Source organism: Vidua chalybeata, chromosome 4 (assembly GCF_026979565.1).
Source record: "Vidua chalybeata isolate OUT-0048 chromosome 4, bVidCha1 merged haplotype, whole genome shotgun sequence".
In the NCBI taxonomy this organism is placed as follows: domain Eukaryota; kingdom Metazoa; phylum Chordata; class Aves; order Passeriformes; family Viduidae; genus Vidua; species Vidua chalybeata.
In genome coordinates this window covers 45,901,970-45,921,725 of record NC_071533.1, presented here as the reverse complement: position 1 = coordinate 45,921,725, position 19,756 = coordinate 45,901,970, and positions in this window count along the sequence as shown.

Genomic DNA, 19,756 nt, shown 5'->3' with positions numbered 1-19,756 from the left:
CTGTTCTCTTGTTTGTGAGGAAAAAAGTGCATAAATTTCATATCAAGGAGTGTGTTCTCTATGCTAGCTTTGCTAGGTACTAATATCCAATCTCTTTGGACAAGAAAAGCTCAGAAATTATATTTCTAACCTGGCATTTCAAAATCGCATAAGGTTTTTAAAGATATTTTTGTTCTGGCACTGTTCACCTTTCCCAGTAAGCTGGGCATCAAAAGTACTGTAGCTGCATAAACATGAGCAGTATAAGGAAAATATTTTAATTTCCTTTAAAAGGAATCAATGAAAAGTGGGTTATGGATATCATTGAATCTATCTTAGTGCGTTTCAATTACTTTTGAATATATCTTACTGGGAATATGGATTAATTTGAGAGCACAACATTTCTCATGTGTATCATCTGTTATTTTTAGATTGTGCCTTTATTAATGGGAAATTTGCTGAGTGAAGATTTTTAACAGAGCTTATATAAAACAGTCAAAGGGGACCCCTATTCATTTACCAGTGGTGTAAATAGCAGGTTTAGTTTTTTGGGGTTGATTTGTTTTTGGGGTTTTTTTTTTTTTTTCCTTCACTAGCTGGATCAGCTTGTATTTGTGGTATGTAGAGTAATGCTATAAAACTACAGGTGTGGTCAGAGGTGTCTCTGAAATGTCAGATGGTTTTATTCAGATCGGAATAAATTTCTAAGTATTAAAGTTAGAAGTATTTCTCCTAGAGCCAAGTTTGTGAATAGCCACTGTATCCTTAGTGGTTTGAATACTTTAAATTTTGAAGGAAATGAAAAACATTATCAGAATTTGATGTCTTGGTTTATCAGTACTTTTTCATAACAGCAAATTCAGATTTAGTAAATTCATTGTGCTTAATAATAGCATGGAAATCACCTACATAATTTCTGAGCCAGAAGGATAGGAGTGAGCTGTGCTGCTCACTGCAAAAGCTGTGAATTTACTTTCTGTGCACTTGGAGCACAAGCAACAAAAGTTTAGCATCATATCTGTGATATGATCATGAGCAATTTTGCTTATTTCAAGTAGGTCTAGCCTGTTACTCTCTAAATAGAAGAGGGTATTGTAATTTCATTGGTATGGAGCTAGTCAGGGCATCAGTTGTCTGGGAAGGCATTTTGTGTTGCATTTGGCTTTGCCCAAAAATAGTTAGGAGCAGCCAATTCTAAAGGGAAAGGGTGTGTATTCTTTTATCCAGGATTGTAATTTAAAAAAAAAAAAAGGAGTAAGTCAATAAGTATTTTATTCAATACACAATTGTAAAGTTAAAAATTAAATTCTAATCTTAAGTCTATAAAAGCAAGCACACATCAGAGATTCAGTCCTACAGATGAAAACTCTTATGACTGAAATAAACAAAACTGAAATAATTGTTGCTAGTGCTATAGCAGCTTTTTGCCTTTTGGGGGTTTATAAAATAAAGAAAAGACTTGTGCAAAAATTTTTGTATAAAACCATACTTTAACCATTCTAACCATACTTTAAAAGATGTTCATGACTCACACCAACTTTTCATCTCATATGTGTTATAACCATGACTTAGATGAACAAACTCAGATGTAGTATCTGAGTGAATAATAGTGGAAGTGGCCAGAAAGACAGGGGCTTGGACCATCAGTGGGACTTGTGTCCTTCTGTTACCTTTCAAGGAAGATGGGTTTTGATTTTGATTTTGAAATGTATCACAGCCCCTTCAGAATGATCCAGCTTGCTTTAAAAACCAAATACTATAAAAGTATTACATTGTGATTACTGCCTCCTAGTTTTTTATCAGTTTTGTGGTTTTTAGATTTTTAACTATGAGGTCTAGGATTGGCAAGGGTTGGGGAGAGGTTAGTTTTGCTTTGTTTGCTTTCATTTAAAATCTCCCGGTTTAAATACCCACTTCCTGAATATGTTTGCAGAATACTAATCACTACTGCAACGTGGCAGCTCACAGATGGAGGAGACCCTCTGCTGTGAGGACCCTGTAGCCAGAGAAGGTGCTGAGCATTACCTAGAGCTCTTCTCTGGCTGGGAATGAAAGTGCTCCTGCAGCACAGAAACAGGGGGAATATTCCTTTTAATAAATGGAAGAACTTGCAGGAAACAAAATGACATCTGCGTCTTTTTGGGACTGCTGTTGCATATACAACACTTGACAGTCCTCCAAAAAGTGAAGCAAATGTTTCAGAAGTCTCACTGTAAATTTTATCTGCTCGTTTATGGATGGAACATGAATTAAATGAAGTGAATCCTTCCAGTCTGCAGTTCTCCCATGACTAGATAAATAACAATAAAAGAATTTAAAACAGTGTTGCCCTGGGGACAGTAAGTCTCTCAAGATTACTAGTTTGTATTTTTACTGTGTCAGCAAGGATGTAGATTTGTAAATATCCCAGACTACCCAAAAGGGCAATAAGTTATACCCCTTTTGTTGTTTTCTTACGTAATATACTTCCTTATTTTCATAGAGGAGGAAATATAATGCTGAGAACCAGTGCTAGAAGTTGCCTACTCAGAGTCTTTCTCATAAATATGAGTGAGTCAGAAGTTGTCAATTTGTTCAGGAAAAGCTATGTAAGACCAGCACACAGAGATGAAAGAAATGTATTTTCTTAAGGATGCCTTGTACTACCAGAGTTTTAAAGGCTGATTAATTATAAAGGTCAGAAGTTAATCTTTGTTTTCAGTCTGCTTTGGGAAAAAACTTGAGTCATTTACTGTCAGTAGTGACAGCTTGGATTACATTCATTTATAGCTTGTATTCTGCTATACATGGTCGTGCTGTTATATTGAAATGACCAAGTCATAGGAAAGCATGTGTAACAAAGTCTGTGCTAAAGGATGTACGTATCATTGAGGAGTCATTAAAGTCAAAAAGACTTCTACTGTTAATCTCAGTGAAGGTATGATTTCTACCCACTTCATCTCTAGATCACTGCCAGTCTTAAAATGACAGATTGGGCTGGGTTTTCCAGTAAAACCTTTCTCAGTTTGTAACTAAATTCCTTCTTTGTGTGTTTTGTTTCTGCCATCATGTTAGCTGTTAGGATCCAGGAAGCTTTTCAACTGGCTGGCTACTGTAATGCTTCTCTAGTGCCTCTGGGACTCTGTGGACCCAGTTTCATTGCCTAAACTTTCCTATTTAGTGCCATATGGACTGCCATGATGTATGTGAAGCACTTGTGCAACAGATATAGAAGGAAGATGAAAGAATTTATGAGAATTTAGTTCAGTGAGCCCTTGGTTACATTATGGCTAGTTTATAAGGATATTAAAACACCATCCCACAAAAACAAACAAACAAAAAAGCAGTTTCACAAAAGCCTTTGTATTTTATTCTGTCTTTTTCTGATTTAGCGTCTTTGAAGTATTTGTTTTGAAAGCATAATTTGCTTTTAAAATGAACACTAATTATTGCAAATAAAAATGGGGCTTAAATTCTATACATAATATTGAAGTTATGGAAGACAAATTCTGTTTTTTTATTTTTTGAAAATGAACTTCAAAAAGTATTCACTTCATTTCAGTCTGACCACATCTTCTGCATTGTATTCATTAGTTCAGGGCCTGAATTAATATAAATTCACCCTTTTTTCAGCCCTTGACTTTCCCACAAAAATGCTATTGCAGGATGTCTTTCAGAGTAATTATCTTACAACTTCTTCCAGTCTGAAGGACTGGTGGGATTTAAAACACCCTGTTTTCCTTTGTCAAGTTTGAAGGCCATAGTTTGAGCCAGAGCAGTGCCCCATGAATCCTACCCAGTCTTGTATTACTGATTTGGGCCTCTGGCAGGGAGATGTGGATTCCAGGGCCTGCCAGGTAGTTGAATATTAAAACCAAATCCTCAAGAGGCATTGAAGCTCTCATCTTCAACATCAGCTCCCACTCAGCTCTGAGTGCTTGGGCTTTAACTGGATGGGATGAGTCCTCTTGTCAGGAAGTGAATGGCATGCCAGAATAGGTCTGCTCTGGATAATGGCATTTTCTCACATTTTATAGCCTTGGTGTGAAGTTCTGATGCCATTTAGTAATAATTTTGCCTTCAACAGAACCGGCTCTAGATTTGGTCTTATTTTTTTTCTTGGAACTGGACCTATGTCAGGTTTTCTATATTTTTCATATAGAAAAATTTTGTCAGCCCTTTGCCAAGATAAATAATTCTCTTAGGGAACATAAATTGAAATGTTTTCATCTCCTCTGACTCTAAACGATCTACCGATCTGTTTATCTAATCAGCCTGTTTTCTTTCTTATCTGTTATGTTGACATCTGAAATTTCATCTGTTATGTGATAGATTAAACTTAAACAACTGCCCTCTAACACTTCAGTATTCTCTCAAACTTCCCTCTCTGTTTCTAACCTACAAGAGATGTTTCAACAGTGGACTTTAAAATGATCCCAGACTGACTTATTTTATTTTTTAATTCAAACTTCAGTTCTCAAAACTAATTCCGATTTAGAGGGAATTCTCTCTCTAATAAGTATCTCTAAAAATCAAGTTACATTTAGGTCAGGGTTTTCAACTGGTGATACTATTTTGTAGGAGTGCCAGTGTTATTAAACATTGTATCCAGATATTTGTATTTGAAATCAGTCTTCTTATCAATTTTATTTGCAAAAATCAGAAATAAGGTACTCAATTCAGTCTTGTGTGGTGACAAAAAGTTATAAATTCACACACACAAAAAAAAACAACCCAGAAATCAAAACAAAAAGAAAAGCAGGAAAGCAGAAAAGTTTACAGTAAAAGCATTGTTTTCTCAGTGTAGTTTCATTGCACATTAGTCATACTTTGTCAGCTTAGTTAATGGGCATCAACAGAAGGGACCTGGAATTACTGTCCAATAGATACAATCACTCCTATTGTCTATTTCTTACAGTGTGGGGTGTATTACTTATTATGTTAGACCTGTTAGGTTCCTGTTTTCTGACTACTTTGCTGTGCTCTATGTGAGTAACCTGTAGGATTGTCCCCATACAGGTTACTCACATAGGTAAGCAAAATTTAATCCTTCTGAAGTACTAGAATCCCATTGTATTAAAAAGTTTTCTGACTTTGTGGGCTTTTATCTGATTTTATTTTTCTAAGGAAGTAAAATATCTTCGTGAGAAAAGGATAGTTCTGTGATTGAGATGGTATTCTGTAAACCACCATGATTGGTCTAACCTCTGTAATATGTTCCTACATCTTCCTCAGCCAAATTTGTTTTGGGTTGTTTGGTTTAGTGTTTTGTTTTGTTTTGTTTTTTTTTCTTAATTAAGAAGTAGATCTTCTGATTAGATAGAGAACAGGTAAGGGTTTTACATCCTTTTTTCCCAGTTTTCTATGACAGCTCTGTAGGACTCTGTATATCCTGCCTCCTAGTCCCTCAGAAAAGGGGGAATCGATTCACTAAAGGAGTGGTAGAAACTTCAAAGAATGAGTCCCTAGCACAATTGAACTGAGAAAACTTGATTCACACTTGAAATAGTTCAGTCATGGCCTGGATATTGGCATCTGTATTTACTGTTCTTAGTGTGTCTGTATATATTTTTTCTATAGAAAAGGGAATAAGTATTATATGCAGGATTAATGTTAGTCAGAAATAACAAGATGAAAGATGCCATGGAGCTAAAAATTGTTTTGAGTATATTTAAGTCCTGATTTTTATTTTTTTTCCCTTGGATATGACTGAATTTCCCTACTAGACTGAAACTAGGTCAATGAACAGATAATTTATTCACATAATGACAAGTATTTTTTAGGGTTGCTGGTTTCACTGTTTTTCTTGTTTATCATGATATATAATAATGAGATTTTGATATGTTCAGCCAATTTCCACTGGCTACTAGATTTGCACAGTTATCTATTACGTGTATAGAAAAGAAGGAGCAGGTTTTGCAAGGTGCTCTATGGTGTAAAATTTCCTTGACACCAGTAAAGGTCAACATTTTCATTGCCTCCCAGGACTGTAATGGAATATATGAAAATATTTTATTGCTCCATTTTGATATTTATGGTCTTGCCTTTCATGCAATGGGATTTGAAACCACACTACAAAGCGACAATGAAATGTGAAACTTTCAAGAGGTTGATTTTTGTTTTGAAGGCATTGTAATGTTCCTATTGAAAAAAGCGGTAATGGACTCCAATTAGTATCTGGGCTGCAAAGAAACAGAATTATTCTTCTGAATCCAGATGACTCATAAAAATATACAGTCCAAAGAGTTTTTATTGGTTGGTGGCCACAGAATTTCATTTTTCCCTGGATCAGATCTATGCTGGCTTTTTGGTATTTTTTTCTTAATACTCTTTAGCAGTTCAGCTTAATCTAATTTTGATGTTTAATATTGCTTTGTTTAAATAGTATCTCATTTTAAGAAAAATATTTTAAAGGGCATAATTGCAATCTCAGGTTTACATTAACATCTTGTGAAATAAGATACATGTTAAATTAGTACTGGTCAGGAATTAACTATTACCACGAGGTCTCTGTGTTTCCTTGTTTAACTGCTAAAACCGTGAAACTTGAGAAAATATCTAACTTCCACCTCTCCTTAACAACATAGAAGTGTTGGCTGCACTTTCAGCCAACCTGATGCCGTTTAACAAAAACTGAAGAGAAATACTATGCTTACTGCAATTAGTAGCAGATTGAAGTAGTTTCCTGTAGAAAAGCTACTCATGAAAGCAGACTCTATCTTCAAAAGCACTGAATCAAATCCCTTCCTGTCCAGCTCGTAGGATTTCTTTCTGGAATCTCACTGTACTCTCTGATAGAAATCCAAAGACTGAGATATCATATGAATTTTTTTGCCTGGTCACTTTACTCTGAGCCACTAAGTTATGCATTAGCTTATTTGTTACTAGCTACAAATTTGCATTCAGAGCATAGAACAAAATCACAGAATAGTTTGCATTGGAAGGGACCTTTTAAAGTTCCAAAACCCCTGCAGTGAGCAGGGCTATCTTCAATTACATCTGGTTGCTCAGAGCGCTGTCCAGACTTGAATGTTTCCAGGGATGGGCATCTACCACCTCTCTGGGCAACTTATTCCAGTGTTTCAACATCCTCACTGTAGAAAAATGTATTCCTTACACCTATTCTAAAGCAACCCAACTTTGTTTTAAAATCATCCCTTGTCCTATTTTGGCATCTGTTGTCCTTTTGCTAAAAGTTTTGTCCCCTTAGTAATTTTATAGTATTTTATCCAGCAACTGACCAAACCTTAGTAATTTTATGGTATTTTGTTCAGCAGCTGACCAAACCTTACTTGCCAAACCTGCCTTCTCTCCTTCCCCTTCTCTTCCCCTTCTTCCCACCCCCTAAACTAGAGTAGTGCTTTTCTGGGATGTTAGAAAATATTTTTGTTATTGGAGGAGAGTTTTGGAGTAAAATCAAAGCCAAATAGAAAATGTTGAAACTACTTTAGGTTTTTCCAACAGATGTTTCAATTTTTTGCCTGAAATCACAAAGGAACTTAAGTGCCATTCACAAGGTGAGGCATAAGGCATGAGATATGTTTATATCCTTTAAATTCTTAGACAGTATACAGACCAAAGTAGATACTCAATACAAGTGTGAGGAAGGTGTTCCAATTTCCAGATTTTAGAGTAATAAGACATTACTGTTTCTTCTATTAGTAGTAGTCCTCCACTATTCAGTGATTTAGAATTTGAATTTACTTTCTGAGAATATTATCTTTCAATATTTTAACTGCTTCAATTAAAATGGAACATTTTAATGTTAAACCCAAGTTAATGATGAACATTGTACCGTTTCCACTGGCTATGTTGCTAGAGAAAGAGGTATTATCCTGCCCTTTATCCTCTCCTGATTTTTTTTTTTTTTGGGGGGGGAAGTGAATAATGCTAATCTTTTCTTTGTATATTTGCAGCAAAATATAAAGATCATGCAATCTTGGATCTCTTTTGTATATACACTAAATACACTCAATATTTTCTCTATACATTGTGGGAAAAGTAGGTGACTTACAAGGAAATTTTTTTGCAATTTTCTATGAAATGAGTACATCCAAATAAAGTTATATTATTTTTGATCTCATGTATATGATATTATAATATATTTTAAATTGGAGAAAGAAAGGTAATAGCAAACTCACTGTGTTATGCAAACCAGACCTTTTAAACATGCAGAATGATAGTAGAAGGATCCTGTGTTTTTTATTTGAGCTTATTGAAGAGGTCAGTATTTATAAAGTGGACTAAATGCTCCTCTGGCAAGGATAATTTTCCCTTTATTTTTGGCTTCTCTTGTTTCGTTAACTGGTATCAGTCCTTGAAGGTGCATCTTTAATAACTCTTCTCCACAGGAGCTCAGTGCAGTTCACAAACAATTTAGCAGTGCAATATTTCGATGAGGGCTGCAGTTGATGGGAATAATGTTCAAAGAGTATGTTCTTTGGGGAATAATCCCCAAAGAATTGTGGGTCATATATTCTGGTATGAGATGCAGGCCCTCTCAAACCCAGCCCTGCTCCTTAGCCACAGATCAAGGGGCAGACAAGATGAGAGTAGGTGTTATAACACATTTAGGGTTGGGGTCTGCAGAACATATAAGGTTATATGTCAGAGTAAAGTGTAATTTTGTAGTTTTATAGGGGTGTCTTCAACACTTTGACTTATGGATTTAACATAGTAAAATTATTCAGTGTGACTAATACTTATATTTTATTCTGCATTCTAATTTACGACTTTCTATCAGTCTTCTGACAAAGGCATGTTTCAAACTTATTTCTTTAGCTGAGAAGCATAAGCAGGTACTTAAGACTTGTAACAACACAGACTTAAGATGCATGGAAGGGTATTACTATTAATTTTTTAGAGATAAAAATCACTAAATTCTTTCATCCCTATCTGATTTGCTCAATAGAACATGTCACACAGACCAAAATACTAATTTTCAGCATTACTTTTGCAAAAAAATTTCTCACTTTTAAAAAAAAACCAAAACCACACTGCTCTTGTTTTAAGCATTACTGACTCAAACAAACGTATAAAAATGAAATTGTCATAAATGGTCTCTTGCTAAACAGACTATGCTCTTTGTGAGTTCAAAGGCTAAACTATTGCCAGAATGAAATTTAAACTTGTCTCTGCTAAACATCTGTGCTCTCAGAGTTACCAGTGATGTGTCCCTTTGACCTGTTTCATTTGAACTTTGCTGGAAATGAATTTTCAAACTACTAAATCTAACTTCAGGGTGTGAATCACTACTGGGTGATGATAGGTAATTGGATGGTGAAGTCATGAGGGGCATGAGAGTACCGGAGCTCATATGTTCTCAAATGAAAGAACAAAAAAAATTAGGGTTGCAAGTTAGGGATGGGTGAGGGTGGAGTTTCTCTTTATTATAAAGAAAGCAGATTTTGCAGTGTTTGTGTTTTGTGACAATTAATTTTTATATCAACAGGTGAAGATTTTTTATGCAACATGTGTTAATATAAGTGATGATAACACAGAAACATACTGGGTGGATGAAACACTGTTATTTATAGCAGGCAAATAAACCTCTCTGAGCAGATGCTTTGAGCAGAACAAGTATGAACCTATTCTGCTATTGCAGAACTTGTACATTTAAGAATCCTTAGGATTTCTGGATGGCCTGACCTGGGAGAGGGTAATCCTACTACTACTTGGCAGCTCATCAGTTACTGTGTACTTAGTGGTGAAAATAGCAGAGTGTAAGATAGACTGTGATACACACATACTCATCTTGCAAAAATGAGCTCTAGTTCTGCTGCTTTTATTTCTGTGTAAAAGAGGCAGGATTTGCCTCTGTGCTGATGAAATCTGCTTGTACAATCGTTCTTACTAGAACTATCCAGTTCTACTAATGAAATAGGTTTCTCTTGTATTTTCTGAAACTTGGGAAAACTCATCAGCCTTGGGTTTCCCCAAGGTTACTTTAATTGTGTCAAGTTTTCCTCTTGGTAGCACTCCTACCTACACGATGGGTTTTTGCTGGTGTTTTGTGAGAGAGAACCTATCTGCTGTATGTGTTTGCAATCTTGTTTCCATCTGAAATGACTTGTGTTAATTATTTTTTGCCTGATACGATTGCCATTCTTCTGCTGGAATGCATTATCAGTGTGTTTCTGTGTAGATGTAGGTTCTTTAGCAAAGTGTGTATTGCTCCACAGGGAGCCAGACGGGTGAGAAGTGGGTGAGGTTTATTGTTGCAGTGAACTATACTAATGGGGATTCAAAACATAGCGGAAAAGGACACTTTGGGATTCATTCAACAACATGCATAACCTTGGCATGGATCCCAGTGTATTGGTGTTGAACTGAATAAAACAAATATTGGATTGCTGAACAGAGCTTTCTGAAGTGTCTTGCATGTGTTTCTGCTTTACATGGTAAATATTTGTAGATCTGTTTTTAGTTAATATTATTGACACAGATTAGGTGAGGAAAAGAGACCCGAACTCAAAAAACATTCAGAAGCTTGCTTAAACTATTAGTTTATCCCTTCTAATGCTCTGTGATACTACTTCAGTATGTATTTATTTCTGTGGAAATACCAGAGTGTCTTTGTTTCCTAACTATATCATGTTTAATAGCACTTCTGAGAGAAAAGCTTACTGTATCATTGATATCATATTTTTACATTTACACAATGAAAAACAAGAAAGAGAAGTCATGAAAACCCTTAGTACAACTTTGAATCTTATTTCTTTAATGCTGTATTGCTTGATTGGAAGAAAAGGAAGATGAGAAACTATGTCCTGTCTTCTAATTAAAAAAAAAAAAAAACAAAACATCTAAATGTTCCACTGAACCTCCTTTTTAGAGCTCTTATTTTTTCTCCCTGCCCCTCTGCAGAAGTTCACTGGACTCTGGTCCCTGAATATTAAGGTCAATGCAGGTTTTCCCATTATGGAAGCCCATCTGTACAGATTTTTAATCAGTAACTGTGTTCTTCCCTAACTGAGGCAAAATGGCTTCAGCAGCACCTCCCTCTCTGTTACCTTCTCCCACACTGGCACATTGGGCTGCAATAGCATTTGGCACTTTTCTCAGATGTTTTTCCATAATTACTTGTGCCTGTTTTCTTTCTCAAGTTAGCCTCTGTGAGAATGGCTTACAACTATGTTTATAGGAACAATGCTGTGTAGAAAAGACCCAAAAATAATGCAGATGTTATGTTACTAATTTATTAGCTGCTATTGTGAATTTGGAGGTAGAGTTTTATTAAGAGCACTTGTGCAAATAGTCATGGTTGATAATATGAGGGCTGACACATGGGGTCTTCAAAACCCCTAAATATAAATGGCAGTGGTCAGCCTGTCGCTGCAGACTGTCCTTGGTAGCTTTGACAGCACATGGCTTTTAAAATTCCCTTATCATGGACATTAAGCTGGCTAATTGAAACACTCCAGCCCTTCTGCAAAGCAGAAGAAAATGACTGCAAGCAATAAGCAGAGAACAACATTAAGTGTGTCCTGCCCTACTTTCCTCAGCAGCCTCTGCGCAGCTGTGGAATTAGCAGTGTTGGAGTGGTAGTTCTACCTGGACACCAGTGCCAGTAAATAGCTCACAGGGAGTTTTTCAGAACACAGAAGTAGACACCCCTTCTCTGTCTCTGGGCTTGCTCTGCAGCAGCTCTTGTTGATAAGAAGTTCCTGTGTTCTTGGAGGATGAGCAAGCATTACAGGTGGTGGATGGATCTCTCTGGAGGGATGTACACAAGAGTGCAGTTGAAACATGACCCCTCCATTACAATAGCTCGTCTGAGAGTCTAAAAGTAATCCCTTTCCAATCTTTTTTCAAACATGTAGTCAATGCAGGAGCTGGCCAGTGAGCTGCCAGCCTATGTTTCTCTTCAACTGCATCCTTACATCAAAGGAAAAAAAAAAAAAATCAAACCCCACCTAATTTTATGAGAAATCAAAACTATTTTCTTTGAACACACTTTTTTCTCTACTGAGATTATCAGGACAAATATAAGGTAGATGGAAGATATATTAGAAGGTGCTCATATAAGAGTAAATATTGAACATAAATCATATTTCCCTTTCCATTTTTCTAAAGCTGCTAATGAGAAATACCTGCTAAGCTGCCCTGATGTTACATTCAGAATTCCTTGCTCTATATCCATTTTTGATAAATGTTGTGCTCTGAGGTTTAGAATATAGAAACCTAGTGTCCTGGGAGAAGTGCAGGTTTCTGGAACACAATAGGAAGCAATAAATCACAGGAGAGTGTGGCTATGGTGTAGAAGAAGATAGAGCTCAGGAGGAGAAACAAACAAGGCAGGCATATCTGGCAATCTGTACACATTCATAACACCTGACCTTATAAAATTATGTTCTCTTTAGTGGAAAACTTGCTGAAATGAAAATGAATGTTAAACTTTAGTTAGATGTGTGTGATATTGCACCTTTAAAAGATGAATATTTACTGTTTTGTAAGTTGATTAGTCTTTTAATGTGCATTCAGCACATCAGACAGGGCATAGTAATGGTTTCTAGCCCTACTCAAGCTGTTATTATTGGCATATTCTTTCACCAGTACGTAATCATTTTGGCAAACAGAGTGTGGCCAATAGTGATTTTGGCTGATGGGTGTAGAAAAACTTCATTGGCTAGCTAAATCCTGTCAAAATTTCCTTTACACATAATTTGGCTGGTAGGGTTTTAAAAATTGCTCTGTAATAGATCCTTTTGCACCAAGCCATGCATGACTCTTGTGTTATTTACAATTGAAACCAAGTCATTTGGGATCTGAAATACCATGTTTCCTGATTCAACTTGTATTTGTACCTACACGTGTCTGATGATGATGATGATGATGATGATGATGATTATTTTATAGATACAAGTTTTCATTTTGATTGAAATTTTATCTTCTAAAACCCACTCCCAGGAAAAGGGAGTGATACTGATTTTCCTACTCTTTTTTTTTTCTTCTTCTTTAAAACAAAACTCAAAGTAGTTAAGACCACATATGAAACCTTAGTAAATTTACTTTCAAAGTCAATGAGGAGGCCATTCATAGAAAAGTGTTAGTAAAATGGAAGTTATGAGAGGAGCAATTTTGTCATAGTACCTTCCCTCATAAGGGACAACAGCACACAGTGAAAAGCAGTATCCTTATGTACGACAAGCAAGAAATATAACCCTTCCTTCCCTGGCTCCTGTGGTCCCAGAGCAGCAGTGGAGATCCTTATCTGCACCTCAGCTGGGCCAGGACTGAGCAGTGCTTGCCTTCAGTGGGCTGACCAGGACAGTGAGGCCTCAAGGATGTGTTTGAGGTGTGTGTCTTCAGGTCCTGCTCCCTGCAGAGACTGACAAGGCTGTGGGAGAGCCCAAGGAGTCCCTGAGAGCCTCCTTTCATAAGCACAGGACCTTACTGGCCTTATTGGCTCTGGTGCTTTTGGCCATCAGCTTTCTCATAAATTGATTCAGAGGAGTGGAATGACTTTCTACCAACTGAAAAATGCATTTTCTGATTCAGTGGTGAAATACCCAGACAGCTCTGTCTTCCAGGTCCTGATGTTGGCATGTCGAGCTTTAGCCTCAACACAAATACTCATAGATTATGACAAGCTACATCTCCACCACAAGAATTCTTGGAAGTTTTGAGCTCTACCTGACTGCTGGCTGATATACCTTGGCCTCCATGTGGCTTCCAGCTTCAGACTTGCACTGGGGTTGTTGAAATAGTCTGTGTGTGTCAGCTCTGCTGATGTCTTCTCATTTTGCCACTTGGAAATGTTCCTAGAAGGAAACCTGTAGATGCAGGTAGGGCCTGCTGTGCAGGATTCTGGTCTCTGGCAGCCATGAGAGCAGTGTGTGTGAGGGAAGGAGCCTGGTGGATGGCTCTTTCGGTTGTGTTCTGTTACACTGGGACATGAAGGACACAGCATGTTTTAAGACACACTGACATACTAATTTTGGGCAGGCTGGGGAAAAAGAAATTGCAGCAGGTTGTGTTGACACCTTCTGTATGTTTAGGACACCAGCACATCTTGTTAGCACCTGTATTTCCTTAACATGCTACCTCTGTATTTCTCCTTAGAGTGGAGTCCAGACAAAAAGAAATAGAAACACATTGGGTGGCTGTGGAGATGGGCAAGTGATACTCTACCGTGGCAGTGTAAATGCAGCTCAAAGCTACTACAGCAGTTCAACAAATGCAGGCACAGGCAGCAGCTGAACAGTGGTTCAGGTCAGCACTTGGAGGATTCTGCCTAGTTCTTTTTGTTTTGCATCAGATACTTAGGAAAATTTCATAGTTATTAGGTTACTGAACTGATTTTCACCTGCCATTTTGTCTTAAACTGGAACAAATATCATGGAAATCAGCCTGACAGTAAGCATTTGGTCCCCCAGCAGAGCACAGTAGTTTAGCAATGCCTGTGGGCAGTCAGACAGAGGTAGCTGGCTGTCATATGTGCCATGCAGGAACACCAGAATACACTCCTGGTACCAAAATGGCTCAGAGAATCTCCCATCATACAGCATTGTGCAGTGCAGATATACTCAAAGTGTCTAGGCCAGGGCAGGCAGTCCCACTTCCAATGTTTAGTAAATCTGTCCCTCTATGTTTTGACCAATGCAGAAGTGCTTAAAATGCCATGAGTCTTTCGGGGTTTATTGAATTATTTAATTTTATGAAGTGTGCTCATTGAAGGCAGGTTTTGCTGTCATTGCTATAGATACAGATCTCATCACTGCATCACTGAAGGTTGCTCTTGGGACTTGTATCTGGACGCTTTGTCCTTGCATTCCTAAATAGAGAGGCAAGAGGTTTCAAAACCCCTCATTCACATCTTAATGTATTTAGACTCCTTGCTACCATATTTTTAACAATATCACATGTGAAATGAATACTCTGTGATGCTTTCTGTATTTGTGTATTCCCAAGCCTTGAATACACTTGGAGCTAACCTTGTACTTCAGCACTCAATCCATTTAAAATATATTTCACAGTCATATTTTTCTTCATCAGAAGCATCTAGCTGCTGCTTGAGGCATTTATTAGTTATTCATAGAAGCACATACAAAAATTATATTGGATCAATATTCACAAACCAGCAAGGTTTCAAATAACATGTAGGCATTTTTCTCTAAGCTATTAAAGCCTGTTCCAGTTTTGAAAGAACTATTACTTTTAAATCCTTATAAATCTGTGGGAAATTATAATATTTATCCTTTTATTTTTGTCTTGCTGCACATTCAATTTGTATCCTACAGAGTGCACTATATAACTTTTCCTAAAGTAAACGGGACAGGATCATCTATACAGACGAGAGCTGTGATATATTGCACGTATAAAATAGCTTTATAGTTGGACAACGATTAAAAATAAAATGTGCATTGAACCAATCTCATATTTCTGTTCCTACACACTGTCAAGAATCCCTAAGAAATGCGCTTATCAAGAATTGACAGAGTATTATGCAAACATTGACTTTTTATTGCAACTTCAATCTGGATTTATGCCTGAAAACCTCTGCTATATTGTTATTTTGAGTAATGAGAGGCATTTATAATGCACTGAAGCATGAACAAATTTTGAAGGCAACTGTTATATCTCTCTGAGGTCTTTAGCATGCTGAGAGCCTGCAGTTGAAGTCTTCCAGGCCCAAGGATTTCTAGAACAGCTACATTTCAGATTTTTTAACATATTAATTAGGTGGTTTGTTGTTTTGTTTTTGTTTTTGTTTTTGTACTCTCAATCATTTTGAAAATGGCCTGGGATTCTAGGTTAATTCAGATCCAGATTCACAGTTTCCTGAATTATACACATATGCACAGAAAGGTAAGCAGGTAATCTAGAAGAAAACCAGGTACATTTATGATCAGACCTGCCTGTATTTCACAGGAATTTTATTGGAAAGACATATTCCTGGGAGGTAGTTAATTTTCAAGTAAGTAGCATTTTTGTTTAGGGCAACATTCTGTCACAAAATTTAGAGCTGTCATCACCAGATTTTGCTGCTGTGCTTAGAAATGGTTGGTGAAGGTCTCAGCATTTCTGTGTTGAGAATGTTACTGTTTTCCTTTGCAGAATGAGTTAAGCACTGCCACAGACAAAAGCTTCAGTCTCTTTTACAGCAGCCTGTTGGGACTGCTGAGTCTCCTCTCTAGCACACACACATGCATTTGGAGAACACAATTTTCCCCACATCTGCTACAGGGAAGACAAGCATGTTGTTAGGTATTTAGCTCAACATTTGATAAATGTTTGAGCAGAAGAGGTGGATATACTCTTCCTCTTCCAATCTGTAGAAATAGTTCCGGAGATGTTGATGGCTCTGTGCCCTATAGCAATAACTGTTTTTTAATTAAAATTTGAGGGCAAGTGCTGTCCTCTTTTAATACAGTTCTCATTTTTAATGACAGAATTCTGGACAGAAAGAAAAAGTAGTGTTGCTTCAATTTGGGCCTAGACTGGAAAGATAGAACAGTTTTTTTGCTTTTCTTGATAATTCTATTATCAGCTCATATGATGAGCTGATAAAGAGTCTATAAATGAGTCTATAAATGCTTTTTTCCTCAACAGCTTTACTAATGCCCTGACAAATTGAAATTATTTACACCAAAAATTATCTATGTTACTAGGCATTTACGGTATGACATATATAATTTTTTTTTATACACACTTGGGTACTTGTGATGTTCAAACAAAAAATAATGCATCTGTAATGGTTAGCAAGTGACACATCCGTATGCGGTGCCACAGCAGATGAAGTGTCAAAATTCCCTGAGCTCTCTTTTGAACAAATCCCAGTATAAACCTTTCCTTGCAGAGTCACAAGACTGGTCACAAACAGAAGTTCTATACTGGATTCCTGTAAAAAAGGCATAATGGCTTTCGGCACTGGAAATTCAAATGCCTGGCAGATGGACTGTGCTCAATTTCCAAGCCAAAGAATGGGGACTTTCTTAATTGCCAGTAGCACAGCTGAGGCAAGTGCCTAAAATTCAGGAAGAGTCATAAAGGTGCTGCACTTAGAATTAAAATAGGGAATATTTTATGTACAACTAGAAGGAAAAAACTTCTTTCTGTTGGAGTTAAGGAAACATTACTTGGTCTTCTTTCATCTTATCATTAGTTAAGCAAGTGAGAACTAAAATGCAAATGGTGAAGGGATCAAGCACTGTTTGATCAACTACCTAACTGTCTAGTATCTTCTTCACAGATTAGCACTGCATTTTGACACTGATATAGACATAATTTCCAATTTTGTTGGTGTATGTAGTTGGATTTCACAGCAACTCGGGAATATTTTCCTGATAGGAATAGATAAGGAATAATTCAGGCTAAATTAGATATAGTTGAAAAAGGAACTGCATTTTCTTCATGGAATAGTAGAGGCTTATTTTTTGGAAGTATCTTGATAAATACCACTTTTCATTCTATTTTTTAATGGGAAACTACAGTAGAATGTACATAATTTTTTTAAAGCTCTGTGTTTTCAGCTTAACTTTTATTTTCCCTTTCTTCCCTCATTAAAATAAGGAATTATGTCATCTGGGACTGTTGTGTATATGTTGCCTTTTATTTTGATTTTTCAAATCTTTGCCAAGCTTAGCAAAATAATTATGGGAAAAAGTGGAAAAAAACCACTTTTGAAACTTTGCCATTGTGTACTGAAAGTATGGAAAGATTTTGAAAAGACAAAGGGAAGGGGAAAATACGAGCATTATTCATTTTCTTGTAGTTAGTATCAAAGCAATGGGAGCACAACACAAATGTAAAAGTCTGATATTTAAACATTTCTATTTCCAATGTTTTGTATTTTCTTACAAACCGTTGTTTGAAAAGCAGTACCCAACTTAAAAATTTGCAAGTATTTTCTAAATAGTTTTGAAGTAGCTTAATGAGTTGTAGATGAACAGGAACCATTTTAAGGTCATAAGGTATGAGATTAACTTGGTCACCTTGTCATTGTTGCCAGGTTCAATTCTTCAAAGACCAGAAAGTACTCAGCAATGACCACTCAGTAAAGTAGCTCCATTTATATCAATTAAGTTATGGAAATCTATCCCTGCTGCTGATCTGACCTACATTTAGTGCCTGTCACTAGCAGCTATGAACAGTTTTTTTCTTGTTACCACTGAAGAACCTCACAATAAAATTAAATCTGTTGTAACTTAGAACACCCAAGAAATTAAATTACTCCTATGATAGAAAACTTAGTTGAGTAATGGCTTATGAACCATGAAATAAATTATATTTGGCTTCATAGCAGGACACAACAAAGAGATAAATAATTGAAATTTATTTCTACCAGACAGTCTCAAAAATTTTGAAGACACACTTTTTTTTTGTTTTTTTTTTTTCTGACAAGAGAAGACCACAAGGAGCTATGTAACTTGTCCATGTCTCTTGTTAAGCAGCCTAATGTGGTGTACTGACAATTGGTACAGCTTTTGAAGTCATGCTAGCTGCTTAGGTGAGATGAGAAAAGCTTTTCCAGTTTCTTATTTTGTTTCACAAAATGCAAATTATTTTCTCAGAGGAATCAGGGACTTCCCTATTTTGTTTATCATGGAGTTAATTTGCTCATTTAGCTTGACCATATTTTTTTTTAGTTTTGTTTCTAAAGCTACCTCATGCCTAGTCTTAACAAAATTCTGTCCACAGTTAGGTGTTGCAATGTAGAGTATTAGAAATGTAGCATATTGTTAGGAACTTAAATAGCAAATGAATGTGCAGTAATGAATATTGACCACTTATGTTGTGCTTAGTTTTGACTAGGAAAAAGTGTCCCTTAAGATATTTGGAAATGGAAATGTTACTGACATTTTTGGCCTTTCCATTTGATTTTTAAGACATATGGATCAAAAGTTGAAGGCAGTCATAAAACTCATGCAAAAATGGCAGCATCTTTCACAGAATTTCAATACAAGTAAGCCTTATATGTTCCTGCAAAATTAACCAGGGCCATCTTCCCATGCAGAGCTAGCTCCACCACAGTGCAAGAGCTGTGTTCTGTATACTTTAACTCCACCCCACAATGAAGTCCCTGAGTACAGTATTCTTTGGCTATCATTCAGTATCCAGAAGCCAAATCATCTGTGTTTGTGTAACTTGGTAAAAGAGAATTTTTAAAGTCTATTCAGTTTAAGGGAGCTTCTGCTTCTAGGTCAGACAGACAATAACTCTTCTCTTTACTATAAAGCCTTACATGCTGAATCAGTAATTCTAGGCCATCTGAACAATAACATCTGAACATGATGGTATCATTTATGTATTCCCAAGGAACTGAAATGATTGCTTGAAGAATGTTTTTCAGGCAGTTTTCCCCTGAATAATTCTCCCTTGAAAATTTGAGGCCACATAAATGAATTGCACATGTAAAGTCTCAGATTCACATGTCAGCTTATCTCAGCAAGCACTTAAATCTCAGTTCACTATCCAGCAATCAATACATAAGTGTAAGAATTCATTTGTCAGTGCAGGTGTCTCAGGAAAAAGTGTGCCTACCTCTTTGAAATACTACACAACTATTTTTTGCACTAACTTTCTGTCAGTAATAAGCATGTATATGACTATTTCAACAATAAATTGCTGGCAAATCTACATTAACTATTAATATTTAATGCAACTCAAGTGTTTATATCTTGGATGAAATAGATGGTCATTTCTCCCAATCAGAAATGTCTGGGTTATTCTTGATCTATATGGGAGAGGAGTTTTAAACTCCTAATGAATTCCAGGTTTTTTATCAGTTATTCCCCACCATGCCAATCTGACATGTGATCAGGTTATGAAGTATAAAACCAAGACTTAAAAGGTG